The sequence below is a fragment of the Solanum tuberosum genome, unplaced genomic scaffold, assembly GCF_000226075.1.
Source record: "Solanum tuberosum cultivar DM 1-3 516 R44 unplaced genomic scaffold, SolTub_3.0 scf00719, whole genome shotgun sequence".
Lineage (NCBI taxonomy): Eukaryota > Viridiplantae > Streptophyta > Magnoliopsida > Solanales > Solanaceae > Solanum > Solanum tuberosum.
The window spans coordinates 117643-136673 of NW_006239641.1; the positions used below are offsets into that span (position 1 = coordinate 117643).

Here is a 19031-nt window from a genome sequence, read left to right on the forward strand (position 1 = left end):
ACATCAATGGTATTTCAAAATCTTATCTATGGTAGCAACAAACTGATATGATATTTAAATTTAAATTTGAACAAAATTTGAATTGACATGAAGATCGATTCCTTTAGCGATATATACATCGTTGCAACCAAAATAACAAATTTTTTTTCCAGTTTTTTAAATGTTAGTAACCAATTAAATAATTGCTAATTGCTAATGTTGAAAATAAAAATAAGGAAAAAATGCATAAAAGATTGAAGGATAAGACTTGTTTGAAGTTGAATTGATCCAGATTCACATACAAAATTTAAAATTATTATTCTTAAAATGGAGATAAGATGAATATTTTTTTGGTTGTTCAAAAAATATCAAATTATTTCTCATTTGAGAAGACAGATGAAATTTTGTTGAGGATTTAAGAGATAAACATATTTCAATCCTAATAGATTCAACTATACAAATATTTAAATGGACTAATATAAGTTATTGCGATTATTATGTGCTTAACTCTACTCTTAAAACATTCAATTTTGATTTATTACATGATGTTTTATTTGAGTCGGATGTTACAATCTTATACATAAATTGAATTGAAGTAACAATTTTTGAATTTGATATGCATGTTATTGTTGCTTCTTGGATCAAAGTGTTACGTCATGCACTCATTCTAAACACGTTAGTGAGGACCTATTATTCATTTTTTTATTTGAGAGGAATTTATCTGATTATAGTTGTTTGATATATACAATTTACTTTTTTTTTTTAAGTTTGTTAAACATCAATAATTATTTTTTTAGCATTTATCGTATAGCGGGCTGTTTTCTCACTTTGTTACTACGTAATTGCTATAAAACATTTTCTATCTAAAATATTTGACACAATTGCTACAAAACTCATAAGGCTTTTTTGGTACAAACTAAAAGGAAACTGTGACATAAAAATTAGTTTCAAAAATTATATTTGATGAGTGCATTTAAAATTTATTTTCTTTAAATTTAATAATAATTTTGTAATTGAATATATTGTATAGAAAAATAAGATGATAATTAGATATTTTTGAACTCAATATGTCCTGATGTATTTAACCAAATAAAATCACAGTCATAAGTTAACATAACATAATCGCACATCGCGCGGACACGGATACTAATTTCATTGTAACAAGCAAATAGAAAAAAAATAAATTATTATGAACAAATATTTGTTTTTCCACAAGTTGTGTAATGATTGTTGAAGATGCTTCAATTTTTTTAATCTTTTCTCAATATATAGTTTCCACAAGTTGTGCAGTGATTGTTGAAGTTGCTTTATTTTTTTAAGACTTTTCTCTATATGTGTTTTTCCCCAAGTTGTATAATGGTTGTTGAAGATGCTTTAATTAAAAAAATTGACCTTTTGTTTAGTGGAAAATTTCAAAAAGCTTTAATACATCTTTGTCCTTTTATCCAATGGTAATTCTTTATTCAGAAACCACATGGTCATGTTTCGTTTTTTCTAATCTTTAATCACACAAGTGATAAGTGGACCCTTTGAACACAGTATTTGAGGTCTTACTTTTATGTCTATCACCCATTTTCCAATATACATACAGCCTCCTCTTTTTTTCAATCAAAACTAGTTATTCCTAAAGATGGCTGATGCCTTTGTGTCATTTGCAGTTCAAAAATTGAGTGATTTCCTCATTCAACAAGTTTCCCTGCTTACAAATCTGAGAGATGAAGTTACATGGCTGAGAAATGAGTTACTCTTTGTTAGTGAAAACTTACAAGATAACAAAAATACAAGATTACAATTGAAAATAAATATGAAGAAAATAAATCTCTTCAGGCTGAGGCGCGGATATCTCGCTCTCTTTAAGGAGATTCAAGCCCACTGCAGCAAATGTTTTCACCGGTCCAGCAGTAGTCCTTCTTGACTTGTCCCCTCCAGGATACAACAGCCTTTGTCTCCTAACAAATAGTCCACCTGCGCGTTCAAAAAAAGGAACGAGGCTTAACTTTTATGCACTGAGGTTTTGCTATATAGTTAAAATATTCACTTTCATTGTTGAGCAATGTGATAAAAAGAAAGTCAAAGTACACACAAAATTCAGCATTAACAAAGTTCTGGGAAGGACCACACCACTAAATAGGGAAGTGCACATTTCACTTTCATTGCTCTAATTTTAGAAAATGGGAACGCTTTGATTTTCTCTTGCTCAGTCAAAGGGGCCAAATATCACTTTCATTGCTCTAATTTCTCTTGTTGACATATTTGACTTTTAGACTTTTCTCCCACAAGTTGTGTAATGGTTGTTGAAGAAGCTTTAATTTCTTCTTTTGAATACATTAATATTCCCCAACAAGGGAGGGGGGGGGGGAATTATATTACTACAAGTGAAACAAAGCAATTAAGAAAAAAAAAAGACCAACATGGCCATTCTTGATTCTACACTTGACTTAGAGTTGGCCAAATGAATGAGCAAGGTAAGTGGTGGGTTCAGATTGCTCGTAATCTGAACGCTCATCTGGGAAATGATCGTGCTAATCAGGACCACCCACCACAGCCCCCACTAGTAAGTTCGGGTTTGGTGATTGTGAATTCATCACAATGAAACAAGACCTGCATTGTATCTTTGCTGGATTGTTCGCGATTGAGGATCCCCTGTGATGAATCCTCTATGGATACCTAGCTCCATGTATGACATTTTTAGTGGATTGTCTCCTAACAAATAGTCCACCTGCGCGTTCAAAAAAAGGAACGAGGCTTAACTTTTATGCACTGAGGTTTTGCTATATAGTTAAAATATTCACTTTCATTGTTGAGCAATGTGATAAAAAGAAAGTCAAAGTACACACAAAATTCAGCATTAACAAAGTTCTGGGAAGGACCACACCACTAAATAGGGAAGTGCACATTTCACTTTCATTGCTCTAATTTTAGAAAATGGGAACGCTTTGATTTTCTCTTGCTCAGTCAAAGGGGCCAAATATCACTTTCATTGCTCTAATTTCTCTTGTTGACATATTTGACTTTTAGACTTTTCTCCCACAAGTTGTGTAATGGTTGTTGAAGAAGCTTTAATTTCTTCTTTTGAATACATTAATATTCCCCAACAAGGGAGGGGGGGGGGGAATTATATTACTACAAGTGAAACAAAGCAATTAAGAAAAAAAAAAGACCAACATGGCCATTCTTGATTCTACACTTGACTTAGAGTTGGCCAAATGAATGAGCAAGGTAAGTGGTGGGTTCAGATTGCTCGTAATCTGAACGCTCATCTGGGAAATGATCGTGCTAATCAGGACCACCCACCACAGCCCCCACTAGTAAGTTCGGGTTTGGTGATTGTGAATTCATCACAATGAAACAAGACCTGCATTGTATCTTTGCTGGATTGTTCGCGATTGAGGATCCCCTGTGATGAATCCTCTATGGATACCTAGCTCCATGTATGACATTTTTAGTGGATTGTCTCCTAACAAATAGTCCACCTGCGCGTTCAAAAAAAGGAACGAGGCTTAACTTTTATGCACTGAGGTTTTGCTATATAGTTAAAATATTCACTTTCATTGTTGAGCAATGTGATAAAAAGAAAGTCAAAGTACACACAAAATTCAGCATTAACAAAGTTCTGGGAAGGACCACACCACTAAATAGGGAAGTGCACATTTCACTTTCATTGCTCTAATTTTAGAAAATGGGAACGCTTTGATTTTCTCTTGCTCAGTCAAAGGGGCCAAATATCACTTTCATTGCTCTAATTTCTCTTGTTGACATATTTGACTTTTAGACTTTTCTCCCACAAGTTGTGTAATGGTTGTTGAAGAAGCTTTAATTTCTTCTTTTGAATACATTAATATTCCCCAACAAGGGAGGGGGGGGGGGAATTATATTACTACAAGTGAAACAAAGCAATTAAGAAAAAAAAAAGACCAACATGGCCATTCTTGATTCTACACTTGACTTAGAGTTGGCCAAATGAATGAGCAAGGTAAGTGGTGGGTTCAGATTGCTCGTAATCTGAACGCTCATCTGGGAAATGATCGTGCTAATCAGGACCACCCACCACAGCCCCCACTAGTAAGTTCGGGTTTGGTGATTGTGAATTCATCACAATGAAACAAGACCTGCATTGTATCTTTGCTGGATTGTTCGCGATTGAGGATCCCCTGTGATGAATCCTCTATGGATACCTAGCTCCATGTATGACATTTTTAGTGGATTGTCTCCTAACAAATAGTCCACCTGCGCGTTCAAAAAAAGGAACGAGGCTTAACTTTTATGCACTGAGGTTTTGCTATATAGTTAAAATATTCACTTTCATTGTTGAGCAATGTGATAAAAAGAAAGTCAAAGTACACACAAAATTCAGCATTAACAAAGTTCTGGGAAGGACCACACCACTAAATAGGGAAGTGCACATTTCACTTTCATTGCTCTAATTTTAGAAAATGGGAACGCTTTGATTTTCTCTTGCTCAGTCAAAGGGGCCAAATATCACTTTCATTGCTCTAATTTCTCTTGTTGACATATTTGACTTTTAGACTTTTCTCCCACAAGTTGTGTAATGGTTGTTGAAGAAGCTTTAATTTCTTCTTTTGAATACATTAATATTCCCCAACAAGGGAGGGGGGGGGGGAATTATATTACTACAAGTGAAACAAAGCAATTAAGAAAAAAAAAAGACCAACATGGCCATTCTTGATTCTACACTTGACTTAGAGTTGGCCAAATGAATGAGCAAGGTAAGTGGTGGGTTCAGATTGCTCGTAATCTGAACGCTCATCTGGGAAATGATCGTGCTAATCAGGACCACCCACCACAGCCCCCACTAGTAAGTTCGGGTTTGGTGATTGTGAATTCATCACAATGAAACAAGACCTGCATTGTATCTTTGCTGGATTGTTCGCGATTGAGGATCCCCTGTGATGAATCCTCTATGGATACCTAGCTCCATGTATGACATTTTTAGTGGATTGTCTCCTAACAAATAGTCCACCTGCGCGTTCAAAAAAAGGAACGAGGCTTAACTTTTATGCACTGAGGTTTTGCTATATAGTTAAAATATTCACTTTCATTGTTGAGCAATGTGATAAAAAGAAAGTCAAAGTACACACAAAATTCAGCATTAACAAAGTTCTGGGAAGGACCACACCACTAAATAGGGAAGTGCACATTTCACTTTCATTGCTCTAATTTTAGAAAATGGGAACGCTTTGATTTTCTCTTGCTCAGTCAAAGGGGCCAAATATCACTTTCATTGCTCTAATTTCTCTTGTTGACATATTTGACTTTTAGACTTTTCTCCCACAAGTTGTGTAATGGTTGTTGAAGAAGCTTTAATTTCTTCTTTTGAATACATTAATATTCCCCAACAAGGGAGGGGGGGGGGGAATTATATTACTACAAGTGAAACAAAGCAATTAAGAAAAAAAAAAGACCAACATGGCCATTCTTGATTCTACACTTGACTTAGAGTTGGCCAAATGAATGAGCAAGGTAAGTGGTGGGTTCAGATTGCTCGTAATCTGAACGCTCATCTGGGAAATGATCGTGCTAATCAGGACCACCCACCACAGCCCCCACTAGTAAGTTCGGGTTTGGTGATTGTGAATTCATCACAATGAAACAAGACCTGCATTGTATCTTTGCTGGATTGTTCGCGATTGAGGATCCCCTGTGATGAATCCTCTATGGATACCTAGCTCCATGTATGACATTTTTAGTGGATTGTCTCCTAACAAATAGTCCACCTGCGCGTTCAAAAAAAGGAACGAGGCTTAACTTTTATGCACTGAGGTTTTGCTATATAGTTAAAATATTCACTTTCATTGTTGAGCAATGTGATAAAAAGAAAGTCAAAGTACACACAAAATTCAGCATTAACAAAGTTCTGGGAAGGACCACACCACTAAATAGGGAAGTGCACATTTCACTTTCATTGCTCTAATTTTAGAAAATGGGAACGCTTTGATTTTCTCTTGCTCAGTCAAAGGGGCCAAATATCACTTTCATTGCTCTAATTTCTCTTGTTGACATATTTGACTTTTAGACTTTTCTCCCACAAGTTGTGTAATGGTTGTTGAAGAAGCTTTAATTTCTTCTTTTGAATACATTAATATTCCCCAACAAGGGAGGGGGGGGGGGAATTATATTACTACAAGTGAAACAAAGCAATTAAGAAAAAAAAAAGACCAACATGGCCATTCTTGATTCTACACTTGACTTAGAGTTGGCCAAATGAATGAGCAAGGTAAGTGGTGGGTTCAGATTGCTCGTAATCTGAACGCTCATCTGGGAAATGATCGTGCTAATCAGGACCACCCACCACAGCCCCCACTAGTAAGTTCGGGTTTGGTGATTGTGAATTCATCACAATGAAACAAGACCTGCATTGTATCTTTGCTGGATTGTTCGCGATTGAGGATCCCCTGTGATGAATCCTCTATGGATACCTAGCTCCATGTATGACATTTTTAGTGGATTGTCTCCTAACAAATAGTCCACCTGCGCGTTCAAAAAAAGGAACGAGGCTTAACTTTTATGCACTGAGGTTTTGCTATATAGTTAAAATATTCACTTTCATTGTTGAGCAATGTGATAAAAAGAAAGTCAAAGTACACACAAAATTCAGCATTAACAAAGTTCTGGGAAGGACCACACCACTAAATAGGGAAGTGCACATTTCACTTTCATTGCTCTAATTTTAGAAAATGGGAACGCTTTGATTTTCTCTTGCTCAGTCAAAGGGGCCAAATATCACTTTCATTGCTCTAATTTCTCTTGTTGACATATTTGACTTTTAGACTTTTCTCCCACAAGTTGTGTAATGGTTGTTGAAGAAGCTTTAATACATATTTCAACAATCACACAAGTGGATCCTTTGAACACGCTATTTATGTCTTATCCCAATATACATCCCCCTCTTTACCAGATAAAAAATCAACACTTCTGAAGATGGCTGATGCCTTTCTGTCATTTGCAGTTCAAAAATTGGGTGATTTCCTCATCAACAAGTTTCCCTACGTACAAATCTGAGAAAGGAAATTGAGTGGCTCAGAAATGAGCTACTCTTCATACAGTCTTTCCTCAAAGACGCAGAACAAAAGCAATGCGGAGATCTAAGAGTTCAACAATGGGTGTTTGAGATCAACTCTATTGCTAATGATGCTGTTGCTATACTTGAGACTTATAGCTTTGAGGCTGGTAAGCGTGCTAGTCGTCTCAAGGCTTGCGCTTGTATATGTAGGAAGGAGAAAAAATTCTACAATGTCGCAGAGGAGATTCAATCACTCAAGCAACGAATCATGGATATCTCTCGCAAACGAGAGACTTATGGTATTACAAATATCAATTATAATTCAGGAGAAGGGCCAAGTAATCTGCAGGTTACAACATTGAGGAGAACTACCTCATATGTGGATGACCAGGATAACATCTTTGTTGGACTTCAGGATGTTGTAGAAAAATTGTTAGCTGAACTTCTCAAAGCAGAGCCTCGTCGAAGGGTCCTCTCCCTTTATGGAATGGGGGGTTTAGGCAAGACCTCTCTTGCGAGAAAGCTTTACACCAGTCCTGATATACTCAATAGATTCCATACACGCGCTTGGATATGTGTTTCGCAAGAGTACAACACCATGGATCTTCTTCGGAATATCATAAAATCCGTCCAAGGTCGCACCAAGGAAACTCTAGATTTGTTGGAAAGGATGACAGAAGGAGATCTAGAAATTTATCTTCGTGATCTATTAAAAGAACGCAAATACTTTGTGGTGGTTGATGATGTATGGCAGAGAGAAGCATGGGAGAGTTTGAAAAGAGTATTCCCGGATGGCAAGAATGGCAGCAGAGTCATTATTACCACGCGCAAAGAGGATGTCGCTGAAAGAGCAGATGACATAGGTCTTGTTCATAAACTTCGTTTCCTAAGCCAAGAAGAAAGTTGGGATCTCTTTCGTAGGAAACTACTTGATGTTCGATCAATGGTTCCAGAAATGGAAAGTCTAGCCAAGGATATGGTGGAAAAGTGTAGAGGCTTACCTCTTGCGATTGTTGTATTAAGCGGACTACTTTCGCATAAAAAGGGGCTAAACGAATGGCAAAAGGTGAAAGATCACCTTTGGAAGAACATTAAAGAAGATAAATCTATTGAAATCTCCAACATACTATCCTTAAGCTACAATGATTTGTCAACTGCGCTCAAGCAGTGTTTTCTCTACTTTGGTATTTTTCCAGAAGATCAAGTGGTCAAGGCTGATAACATAAAATGGTTGTGGATAGCCGAGGGTTTCATACCCAGAGGAGAAGCAAGAATGGAGGATGTCGCTGAAGGCTTCTTGAATGAGCTGATAAGACGAAGCTTGGTTCAAGTGGCTAATACATTTTGGGAAGGAGTTACTGAATGTAGGGTTCATGATTTACTCCGTGATCTTGCGATACAAAAGGCATTGGAGGTAAACTTCTTTGACATTTATGATCCAAGAAGCCACTCCATATCCCTCTTTATGTATCAGACATGTGATTCATAGTCAAGGGAGAAAGGTACCTCTCACTTGATCTTTCTAACTTAAAAGTTGAGGTCAATTATGTTCTTCGATCCAGATTTTCATAAGATGAGTCTTAAAAACTTCAGGAGTGTGTTCCAACATCTATATGTGTTATACTTAGGTATGGATGTTTGGTGTAGAGTACCTGATGCCATAGGAAGTTTGTACCATCTCAAGTTCTTAAGCGTGAGAGGTTTGGGTGACCTTCCTTCTTCCATTGGCAACCTCAAGAATCTACAGACACTTGTCTTTGGCGGATACAATTGCCAACTACCCCAAAACATAGCTACCCTAATAAATCTAAGACATTTAATTTATCCCTATTCAAAACCTTTGGTAGGTATATGCAAACTCACCAGTCTTCAAGTTGTTGATGGCATCTATTGTGATCAGTGGGAAGATGTTGACCCTGTTGATTTAGTCAATCTTCGAGAATTAAGGATGTATAGTATTAAGAAATCTTACTCCCTAAACAACATTAGCAACTTGAAAAACCTTAGCACTCTCACATTGTGTTGTGAAGATTATGAATCATTCCCATCCCTTGAATTTGTTAATTGTTGTGAAAAGGTCCACAAATTGTGGTTAGAAGGGAGAATAGAGAAACTGCTTGATCTGTTTCCAAATTCCATCACAATGATAGCTCTTTTCTACTCAGGACTGACAGAAGATCCGATGCCTATTTTGGGAATGTTGCCAAACCTAAGGAATCTCAATTTGGTTAATGCTTATGAAGGAAAAGAAATATTGTGCAGTCATAATAGCTTCAGTCAACTACAGTTCCTCATTCTTGGTGATCTTGAGAAGCTAGAAACATGGCATTTAGACACAAGTGCAATGCCTCTGATTAAAGGTCTTGGTATCCATGATTGTCCAAATTTAAAGGAGATTCCTCAGAGAATGAAAGACGTGAAGTTGTTGAAGAGGAATTATAAAAGGTGGTGAAGCTTTTCAAGCATATATATATATATATGATGTCTTCATAATCGTAGAGGTATTGATGCCAAGCACATTGGTTATTAATTGAGTGGTTTTAGTGTTTGATTTCTTATTGTTTTAAGCTTTTTGCGTGAGTGTAATTGGTTTGATTTCTTATTGTTTTTGCCAAAAATGATTTTGTGATGTTTTAATTAATTGTCTACTGTTCTCTTACTTATCCACATTTAAGACAATGCTTTATATGTTAAAATGAAATTAAAAATAGTATATGGTACTCTCTCTTGTCCACAATTTAGCATTTTTTTTGTTCCTCTTTCTAGGGAAAATGAATAAAAATACCCTTAAACTATGTGAAAGGAACAAAAATGCCTTCCATTTATAGTTTGATTTAAAAATGTTCTTATTGTCAATACTTTGGTTCAAAAATGTCCGTACAGTCAATATTTTGGTCCAAAATTGCCCATATAGTTACAAAATTCCCTTTTCGAATAAATATATTATTTTTTTCTTATTAAACATATCTTCTTCCCAATTAAAATGTTATTAAAGAACACTATTCTTGTTTTCTTTCTTCTAAAATCACTTTAACAAATAAAAGTGTAGGAAATATTTTGTTTTCTTCTTAATCTCATTTTATCAATTAAAATAGAATAACTTGATGTACCCTTTCAACGGATAATATATGTCATATACATAAGATCATAGTAAATCCATCATTAATTTATATTTATATAACGATAAAAAAATAATGATAATAAAATAAGAAATATTTTCATTTTTTATTTTTTTCAGAATTGAAGTAAGATAAGCAGTTGCTAATTTTTTTTTAAAATTAATAGAAATATATATTTATTTGGAAAATGAGTATTTTGACCCATTAAATAACAATAAGGGCATTTCTGGACCAAAGTATTGACAACAAGGGTATTTTTGGATCAAACTACAATCGGAGGGTACTTTTGTTCCTTTCGCATAATTTAAGGGCATTTTTTAACCAAAGTATTGATGGTAAGGTCATTTTTGAGCCAAACTATGAACGGAAGACATTTTTGTTCCTTTCACATAATTTAAGAGCATTTTTTTACCCTTTTTCCTCTTTTATATAAATAACAGAGAAGGGTCTAAAATGCCCCTCAAGTATTTGAATTGGTACAAAACTACCCTCCATCCACCTATCGCCCCTAAAATACCCCTGACGTCCACCTTTCCGCTAAAAAATACCCTCGTTGTTAATCCTTTGGCTCATATTTGCCCTTAGTTTTAATAGATCCCTAAAAGTAAAATTATTAAATATTTATTTATTATATTGCTTAATGTGATTGGTCTAAATTTAAACACTTCTCAAATAAATAACAAAAATGATATTTTAAAAAATTCTATTTTTCTATAAAACCACTTATGATTCATATTTTGACCTGATACACTTGAAAATAATATTGAAAAAATAAATTCATGATATCTTCCTATTGCCCTATTTTAAATCAACTTCAATTTATTATAGTGTAACCCAACTCATAAATGAGGATACTTAACCCGACCTATTGTCCATCTAAAAATATTATTATTCTCATTAATATAAAATTTTCTCTCAATTATCCAAATGTCTTGTTCATTTTCTCTTTTATTTCTTTTTTTAATCTCTTAATCTTAATTAGGATATTCGGGACTCAAACTTGAAATGAACTCACATATTTATATTCTTTAAATTAGTATTATTATCATGATGGGATGAGGGTGGGGATAAAAGAAATGATTATTTTTATTCTTTTCTTTTTAATTTTGGGTACACACAAAAAATGTAATATTGTACATATTTGCTTGATTAAGTCATCTTTTATTGAACTAATTATTTCTATATGAATGTATCATTATTTTCCTCCTTTTTTCTCTCTTGTTTGTCATAAATTTTTTAAAAAAATTAAAATTGTGGACAAGATCCAAATAGGAAAAAAAAATAGAAGCGATAGGAAGTGAAGGGCCGGGGAGGGAGTAGTTTAGAGAATAGATGCCTAACCTTTTTATAATTTTAAATTTACTATGAAATTCAAAATCAAGTCAGTCACGTGAGCTTATATATTAAGTAATTTCAAATTATTTTAACGGAAAAGGGCCTAATGCCCTTAAACTATGAAATTCGGTGTAATATTACCCTCCATACACCTAATGAGTGTGATCCGTTAGACATAAGGGTATTTTTGAGCTGAAAGGTGGACGTCATGGATATTTTAGGACCGATAGATGGATGGAGGATAATTTTGTACCAATTTAAATACTTGAGGGGCATTTTAGGCCCTTCTCCATATAAATATTATTTGTGTTAAATCAACAAAGAAGAAGTTGTCACTTGAAGACATTCACCTTCATCAACTTGGCTTCTCCAAGCGTCAATCAACTTGGATTATTTCAACATTCTGTTTTTTCTTATGTTTTGTTTTTTCACTGTTTAATTTCTTTCTGTTTTTGGAAACATGTGTTGGGAGAGAACTTTTTTTTTGGATTTTGTGTTGACCTAATTAACGGAACAAAGTCAAAAATGTTCTTAAATTATGTAAAATGAACAAAAATATCCTCACTTAATAGTTTGATCCAAAAATATCATTGCCTCCAATAATTTGATCTAAATGCTTTTATTGTTACTTAATAAGTCAAAACCATCTTTTTTCAATTAAATATATTATTTCTCTTTTTTAAAAACACGTTCTTTTCCTAATAATGATTTTTTTTCATTACAAAATATTTATCCTACTTCAATTTATAAAAAATATTAATAAATAAAAATGTTTTCTATATTATTAGAACGGTTTTATTGTTATCTAAATGAAAATTAGTGACGGGGTTACTATGAGAACATATAATAAAAGAAGTTGAGAACTCGCTAAGTGTGCAGCGAGAATAACAAAAAAAAAACTTACAAATTTGTTTGGTGTGGAAAAAATAGAGAGCAAATCGCTCATAAGTAGCGAAATTAAAGATAAAATAAAAGAGAAAATCGCTCATGCTGATCAATTTTTTTATGCCATTAACGGTAGTTATAGCACAAACATATCTCGCTCCTTCTCTAGCGAAGTGTCCCTTTTGATTAAACCAAAATTGAATGGCCCTTTATATATTTTAAAGGAAAAAAGTGATGTTTTTAATTTGGAATTCAAAATTTAATCATCCCAATATAACCCATGAACGAGTTTTTATATCAATTTTAAAATAAAAAATAAAAAAGGAAAGATAATATATACTAGCAGGGAACTACATGTGATTACTACAAAAGATAATTCCAATTTCAGGTGATATTTGGATCTGAATTGTCTTACCTTTCTATCATAACATTATCTTTGTTTTTATCCATTAAAAAATATATACATTTATATATTTATTACTAGTAATATCTTTAATGTGTCATCACATAAATATCCCTCAATCAATATAATACATATATATATATATAAATAAAGGAGGATCTTCAGCCCGTTGATATGGCATGTCTCAATGAGCAAAACAATTATTTATCTATTTTCTTAGAATTTGGGGCCTTTTTTCTATTTTTACACAATAATATTATGTGTATATATATTTTATTTAGATAATTTTTTTAAATAAAATTTTTTAATTATCTTTTCTCCTTATTAACATAAATGTGTTCTTTCTTCCATTATTTTTCATATCAATTAATCTCATTTAATTTATTGCCGTTAAAATTACAGAACATTAAAGATATTTTCTTTTTTAATATCTTCATTAATACTATTAATTCCTACGGCCCTTCCTTTTTCTTCTGTTGTATTTCTTTTATTTATAAAAAAAAAAACACTTCTTCAATTTTAAATCAATCTTAAATTATGACAAATTTCAATCACATTTATTTTCTATTAAATGAGTTTTACCAATTAAGCATTATAATTTCAAATCAGTTACAAAATCTTTTTACCTTCCCTTCATTTTTATATTTTCATAGAATTCCCATATATAAATATATTTTCTCATTTCTGTCAAAACCTCATTTACATGTTTATTCTTTTTAATTATTCTTGATTTTTTTTTTTGAGTTGTAGGTGCTTGGATTTTCGTATGCCAAGAATGAGAGGAATGTTGTGCTAAATTTTTCCAAGAACATTTAGGTTCAAAGGTGTATTTGTAATCTTTTTTCTTTTGTTATTATACTATTACTTATTCTCTCTTTTTTTTTTCTTGATTTGTTATTATTTTAACTTTGAATTGTAGGAGCTTGCATTTTCTTGTGACAAGAATGAAGGGGAACATTGTGCTAAAAATTTTCCAAGAAAGTTAAGGTCCGAATGCTAAATTTTTTCCAAAAAATTTAAGGTCCGAAGGTGTATTTGTAATCTTTTTTTTTTTGCTATTATATTATTTATGTTGATCTCTTCTTCTTTCTTTTTCTTGATTTGTTGATATTTTAACCTTTCGAAGACTTATGTATTTTATTAGGACATTTCAATATGAATGAAGAATTTAGAACACTTGGAAAAGTTTCCAATTTTATTTCTCGAACGAGAGACCCATATTGTAATGAACTTTCACTACTTGAAAAGTAAGAATATAATTATTGTTGCTCTTGATTTCTCACATAAAATACTAATTTTGTCATCCAAAATATGAGAAATATAGTTACTCACAACTCTAGAAGCATCTACATTCTTTTATAAAAGTGCTTACAAATTACTACTAACAACATACTTCTTCTTTTTTTTGTAAATATACCTCATGTGAATCATACATAAAATATAGACAATACTTTTTTTATCTTTAGGAAAATAAACAAAACCCCAATTAAATCTAGCAGCCTACGTTGCAGTACCCCTCAATTAATAATGCGAGTTTATTTACGGTAAAAACTCAATTAGGCATAATTAATGCCCTTAATACTATTTATTTATAATTATCCAAATTCGTTATTTACTTCAATTTTATGTTACTATTCTTTTTTATTACTACAAGTACTAAAAAGGAAGTCATTTTTACCGTGTAACATTCTTTCTTTTCCATTTCCAAGCTTTCTTTTCAATTCTTCATTATTATTAATGTGCTCATTCATTCAGGGGCGAATTTATGTACTAATTTTGGGTCACCCGAACTCGTGGTCATCCGACTAAACTCGATATATTACTTCTATAATTATTAAAGAATATATTAAATTAAAACTTGTTGAACCCGTTCTCAAAATGGCTGGATGGTTCACTGGTACTACTGCAAGATTTCAACTCACAGGTCGCAGGTTCGATCCTAGGCAGCCCCAATTTGCTTCAATTTATTTTTATTAACTAAAAACACATTCATTAAAAAAAAAAAAAAGAAGCTAAATTCTGAAAGTTTAAAAGTCAAAAGACTTCAAAAGTTTCCTTCCCACACACTTTTCAAGTTCCAAGTTGCAACAATATTTTTCTTCTCTCTTCAAATTTGTTTTCTATTTTCCACACAAAGAAGAAGCTTCAAGTCTCCAACTTCAAGTCAAGAATTTAGAGAAATCATCATTGTCAAAGTTTAAGGTAATTTTAGTTTATGATTTCTCTTTTTAATAAACAAACTAACAAGATAAATAAATAAACAAATATATATATATATATATATATATATCACTTTAATTTTAGGGTTTTCATATAAAAAAATCTTGTCATTACTTATAATAGGAAATCATCAATAGCTAAAGAATTGATTATCTCAAACTTACATATTTTGCGGATGTAACTTGTAAGGAATGTGTTTCATATTATATTATCAATTTTGAAAGGTGTGATTCCTTTTTTTTTTTAATGTGAAAGGGGTGTGATTCCCTTGGTGTGATTCCTCTATTTTAGTTAGATTTGCAAGGATTGTGATTCCTCTATTTTATTTGAACTTGCAAGGGTGTGATTCCCTTATTTTTTATTGTGAAAGATATGCGATTCTCTTATTTTATTTTAAATTTGCTAGTTAAATTTGTGACTAAGTTGAATAGCATTGGTGAAGAATTTTTGAATGGATGTTTAGTTTGTAAGATAGAGCGGAAGATATTTGAAAATGTAAGTAATGATGCTATTATAGATCGTTTTCAAAATATGAAGTCTCGTCGAGTACAATTGTAAACTGATGATATTTTTTGTGGTAATGTAATTTTTATGTATTGCTCGCTTAGTTATTGTTATTATAATTTTTTTGATATTATCTTTAAAGCAATGGTGCACCCGTTTTCTTAAAATCCTGAATTCGCCTCTGCCTTCATTTGAAACTCTTTTTCCTCAAAATAAGTTATTTCTTAGGTTCTTTTTTGTTTGTTTTTCTTTTGCCACAATTATTCATTTTATATTGTATTTTGGTGCAGAATTTTTTTTGTTAGGAAATCAAGTAGAATTTTCCCTTACTTGTGAGAGTATTTGTCCAAATTCAAGCTTGAAAAACATGTCATCATTAGTAATATATCATTGTTTGCTACTCTTATTATTTATTGCAAGTTTGTATATAGTCATACTATGAATTTCAACTTAATATTTCTTTAAGGAAAATGCCTTATTATAAATCGTAGGAATAATTATGTTAATTTCATATTGAATTTTGGTAATTCTTATAACTTTGTAGAATATATTATCATTAGTGTTATATCAAAATTTTGTTATTTTTTCATTTATTGCAAACTTGTACATAATTATAGTGTAGTTTGAAATGTAATAATTTTATCCTTTTTCTGGAGTAAATGTCTTATTGTAATTTTAGGAATAATTATATCAAATTCATATTGAGTTATGGTTATTCTTTCATTATATTTATAAATAAATAAAGAAGATTTGTATGATTTTGTCTTTTTTTTTTAAAATGTGGATATTTCTTTTATCTCAAAAAAGGAATGACATGATGCATCTTTTTTATCAGAGAATCATTTATCATTTTTTCCAATATCATATGCAATTTAAAGTTTAATAGAATTCAATACGATGGTTATTAATAGTTATAAGAGGAAAATAACGAGATTTTAGTTGTTTTAATTTCATCCTTCCTTATAGTACTATAAAAGACATTCTTAAGCAAAAGTTCAAAAATAGTAATAATTTAATATCATAATTCATTTTTGAAAACTAACAGTTATTTCATAATTTCACTAATATACTAGCTTTTTTATTCGATTGTCGATATGAGCAGATTTACATTTTCAATATTCTATTTTTTTTACACATCTTAAAATCATATTAGATAGTTTATATAGGATTAAATAAAATCATTTATCTTTTAGATTTATTACCAAATTTTTACGTTATTTTTTTTCATTTCTTATTTAAGTTGATATTATACATTTATTTAAATGAGTAATCTCATTTACTGTCGTCTTACACATTCATTCGATAAAAAAAAACATCTATATAATCTAAAGGATCATGAAAAAGACAATTGTTGTTTCTTATATAGAATTATAATACTAATTAATATTTAATTATATTTATGCTCCCTTCGTCTCATTTTATGTGGCACCCTTTGACTTGATACGGTGTTTAAGAAAAAAAAAAGACTTTTAAAAGTTGTGGTAAATTCTATTTAATTATGTATAATAACATTTTTTTTAGGATTTACTATGAAGAAAAATGTGTAAATGAAACAGAGGAGTATGATTTTTAGGACAGCGCAAAGCGCGGCCAATTACTCTAGTTAGTAAAATGTTTGGACTTTTTTCATGTGAGAAACCCATCCTCATTGAAAAAGGAAATTAATACATTTTAGCTCAACTTTTAATTAATTAATGTCAAGTTTGATAAAAATAAATAAAAAACAATCGTAGACAATCTCTAATTATTAGAATTTTACAATATGCATATATAATGGGTTATATGAATTTTGAGTTTGGCCTTTTTTTTTCTTCTTGTGATTCTGAGTCCTCTACTTTATTTTTATTTTTATATTAATAATTAAATATTTTTTACTCGACTCATATATCGAGTTGGACCAGTCCAATCTTGATTAAGCCTCACGAGTCGACGAGCTTATTTAAGTTAGGCTAAACAATCTCGTTCTTAAATGAATTTTTAATTTTTTCAGCTCAATCCTATCAAATCGCAGATTAGGTTGGATTTGGGTGAAGCAATGGACCAAGTCCAAACTAACAGCTCCAAAATCTACGAGGTTTAGAAATGGAAAATCTTCTTAGATAACTGTACAGAAGACCAAAAAAAATCAGCAAAAATGGCCGCATGCATATATAATGAATTATATGTTATGTATCGATATTGTATAATAGTTATTTAATGTATTAGTATTGGATAATGGCATATAGTTATGTATTTATGATGTAAAACTATGTATTATATATATACTAGATAGGTGTGGCCCATGCCAATATTTTATATTGGATAAATTAAACAAAATTACTATTGAATTAAATTACTTATACTAAAAATACCTCACTTAAAAAAATAAACCTTTTATTACTAAAACATGGCCATTCAGCCTTTTATATCCCCAAAAATATAGTCGACGCAACAAAATCACCGCATCAGATATCGTACTTTATAGAAGTGTATTTAGCTCACATGGCTAATAATGACAAATCAAATTTAAGTTGTAACAATTTAGCCAAAGTACTACTCCAACCCTTAATTAAGGAGAGAAATATTTGTTTGAAATTAAAGTAGCACAACTATGAACATTTTTGTCGAACAAGTACTGGAGAATGATTTTATAAGTTATACAGACCTTTCATACATCAAAAATAAGATAACAATAATGACTAATAAAACAGTATCTTCCAAGCTTAGACATAGCTAACTTGAGAATTGAACTCAATCGGTTGTCTATTATATCCATGTAGATCAACTCCTTCTGACTTATATTATTAGTGTACCTTGAAATGAAAAGTAGAATGAGATAGAAGCAGCACAATTATTTTTCAATCTGTAGATGTAAGAATAGCATAAAATGAACAACATACTACATTTCTCTAATTCTGCTTTGTTATGATGTTGTACACTATAATAGACATTTATCAATAGGAAGAATAGGAACGGAGTTTGTTTTTGCTAACTAACTTCATTCACCATAGACTATTTTTTGTTTCTCCTTCGTCTTGAAAGTTTAAAGCAGCAAGTGCTTTTTGCTTTTAGACAACCTGAGAAAATAAAAAATGTGCTTTTATCTCATTATAATCCTCACATATTAGACATTCACTACAACAAAAACAGATAAATATACACATTCATGGAGTGCTAAAGCTTTTACCGACATTAATTAATTGTCATTGGATCTAATGTTGCTATAGGCTTTAGGAACATTTACAAAAAGTGCTAAGTGCCGCTAAAAATACATATTTAGTGGTGATTAAGCTATTGCGGTTAATTAATTGCACTAAAGATCATTTGATTTTCTTCTCATATTCACATGTATTTGGCTACCAATGCTAATAACAATAGCCCTTGACCTTTTTCTTTCTATTTTCTTTACTTGCCGTGCATCGCTCTTCTGGTTGCATCTCAGGAAGCAGTTGGTTGCAATTCCTTACCTTATCTACAAAAATTGTTTACTTGAACCTACTTTTTCCTAAGACTCAACAGAAGGGATCAAATTCAATATGCTATGGGAAATAATAAGAATGGAGGGGGGGGGGGGATTCTTCTGAGT

General features: G+C 31.7%; 1 long non-coding RNA gene and 1 pseudogene across 1 annotated transcript in view; one reads left to right on the forward strand and one right to left on the reverse strand.

Moving 5' to 3' along the window:
* Window positions 1-1549: 1549 nt before the first annotated feature.
* LOC102578530 (disease resistance protein RPP13-like) lies at window positions 1550-9468 on the forward strand (annotated as a pseudogene).
* An 8809-nt stretch (window positions 9469-18277) lies between these two features.
* LOC107058961 (uncharacterized) overlaps window positions 18278-19031 on the reverse strand; it is a 1895-nt gene continuing 1141 nt past the window's right edge. Inside the window, exon 2 of the long non-coding RNA XR_001472437.1 lies at window positions 18278-18522. This is a non-coding gene — a long non-coding RNA (uncharacterized lncRNA). The remainder of the gene's footprint in view (window positions 18523-19031) is intronic.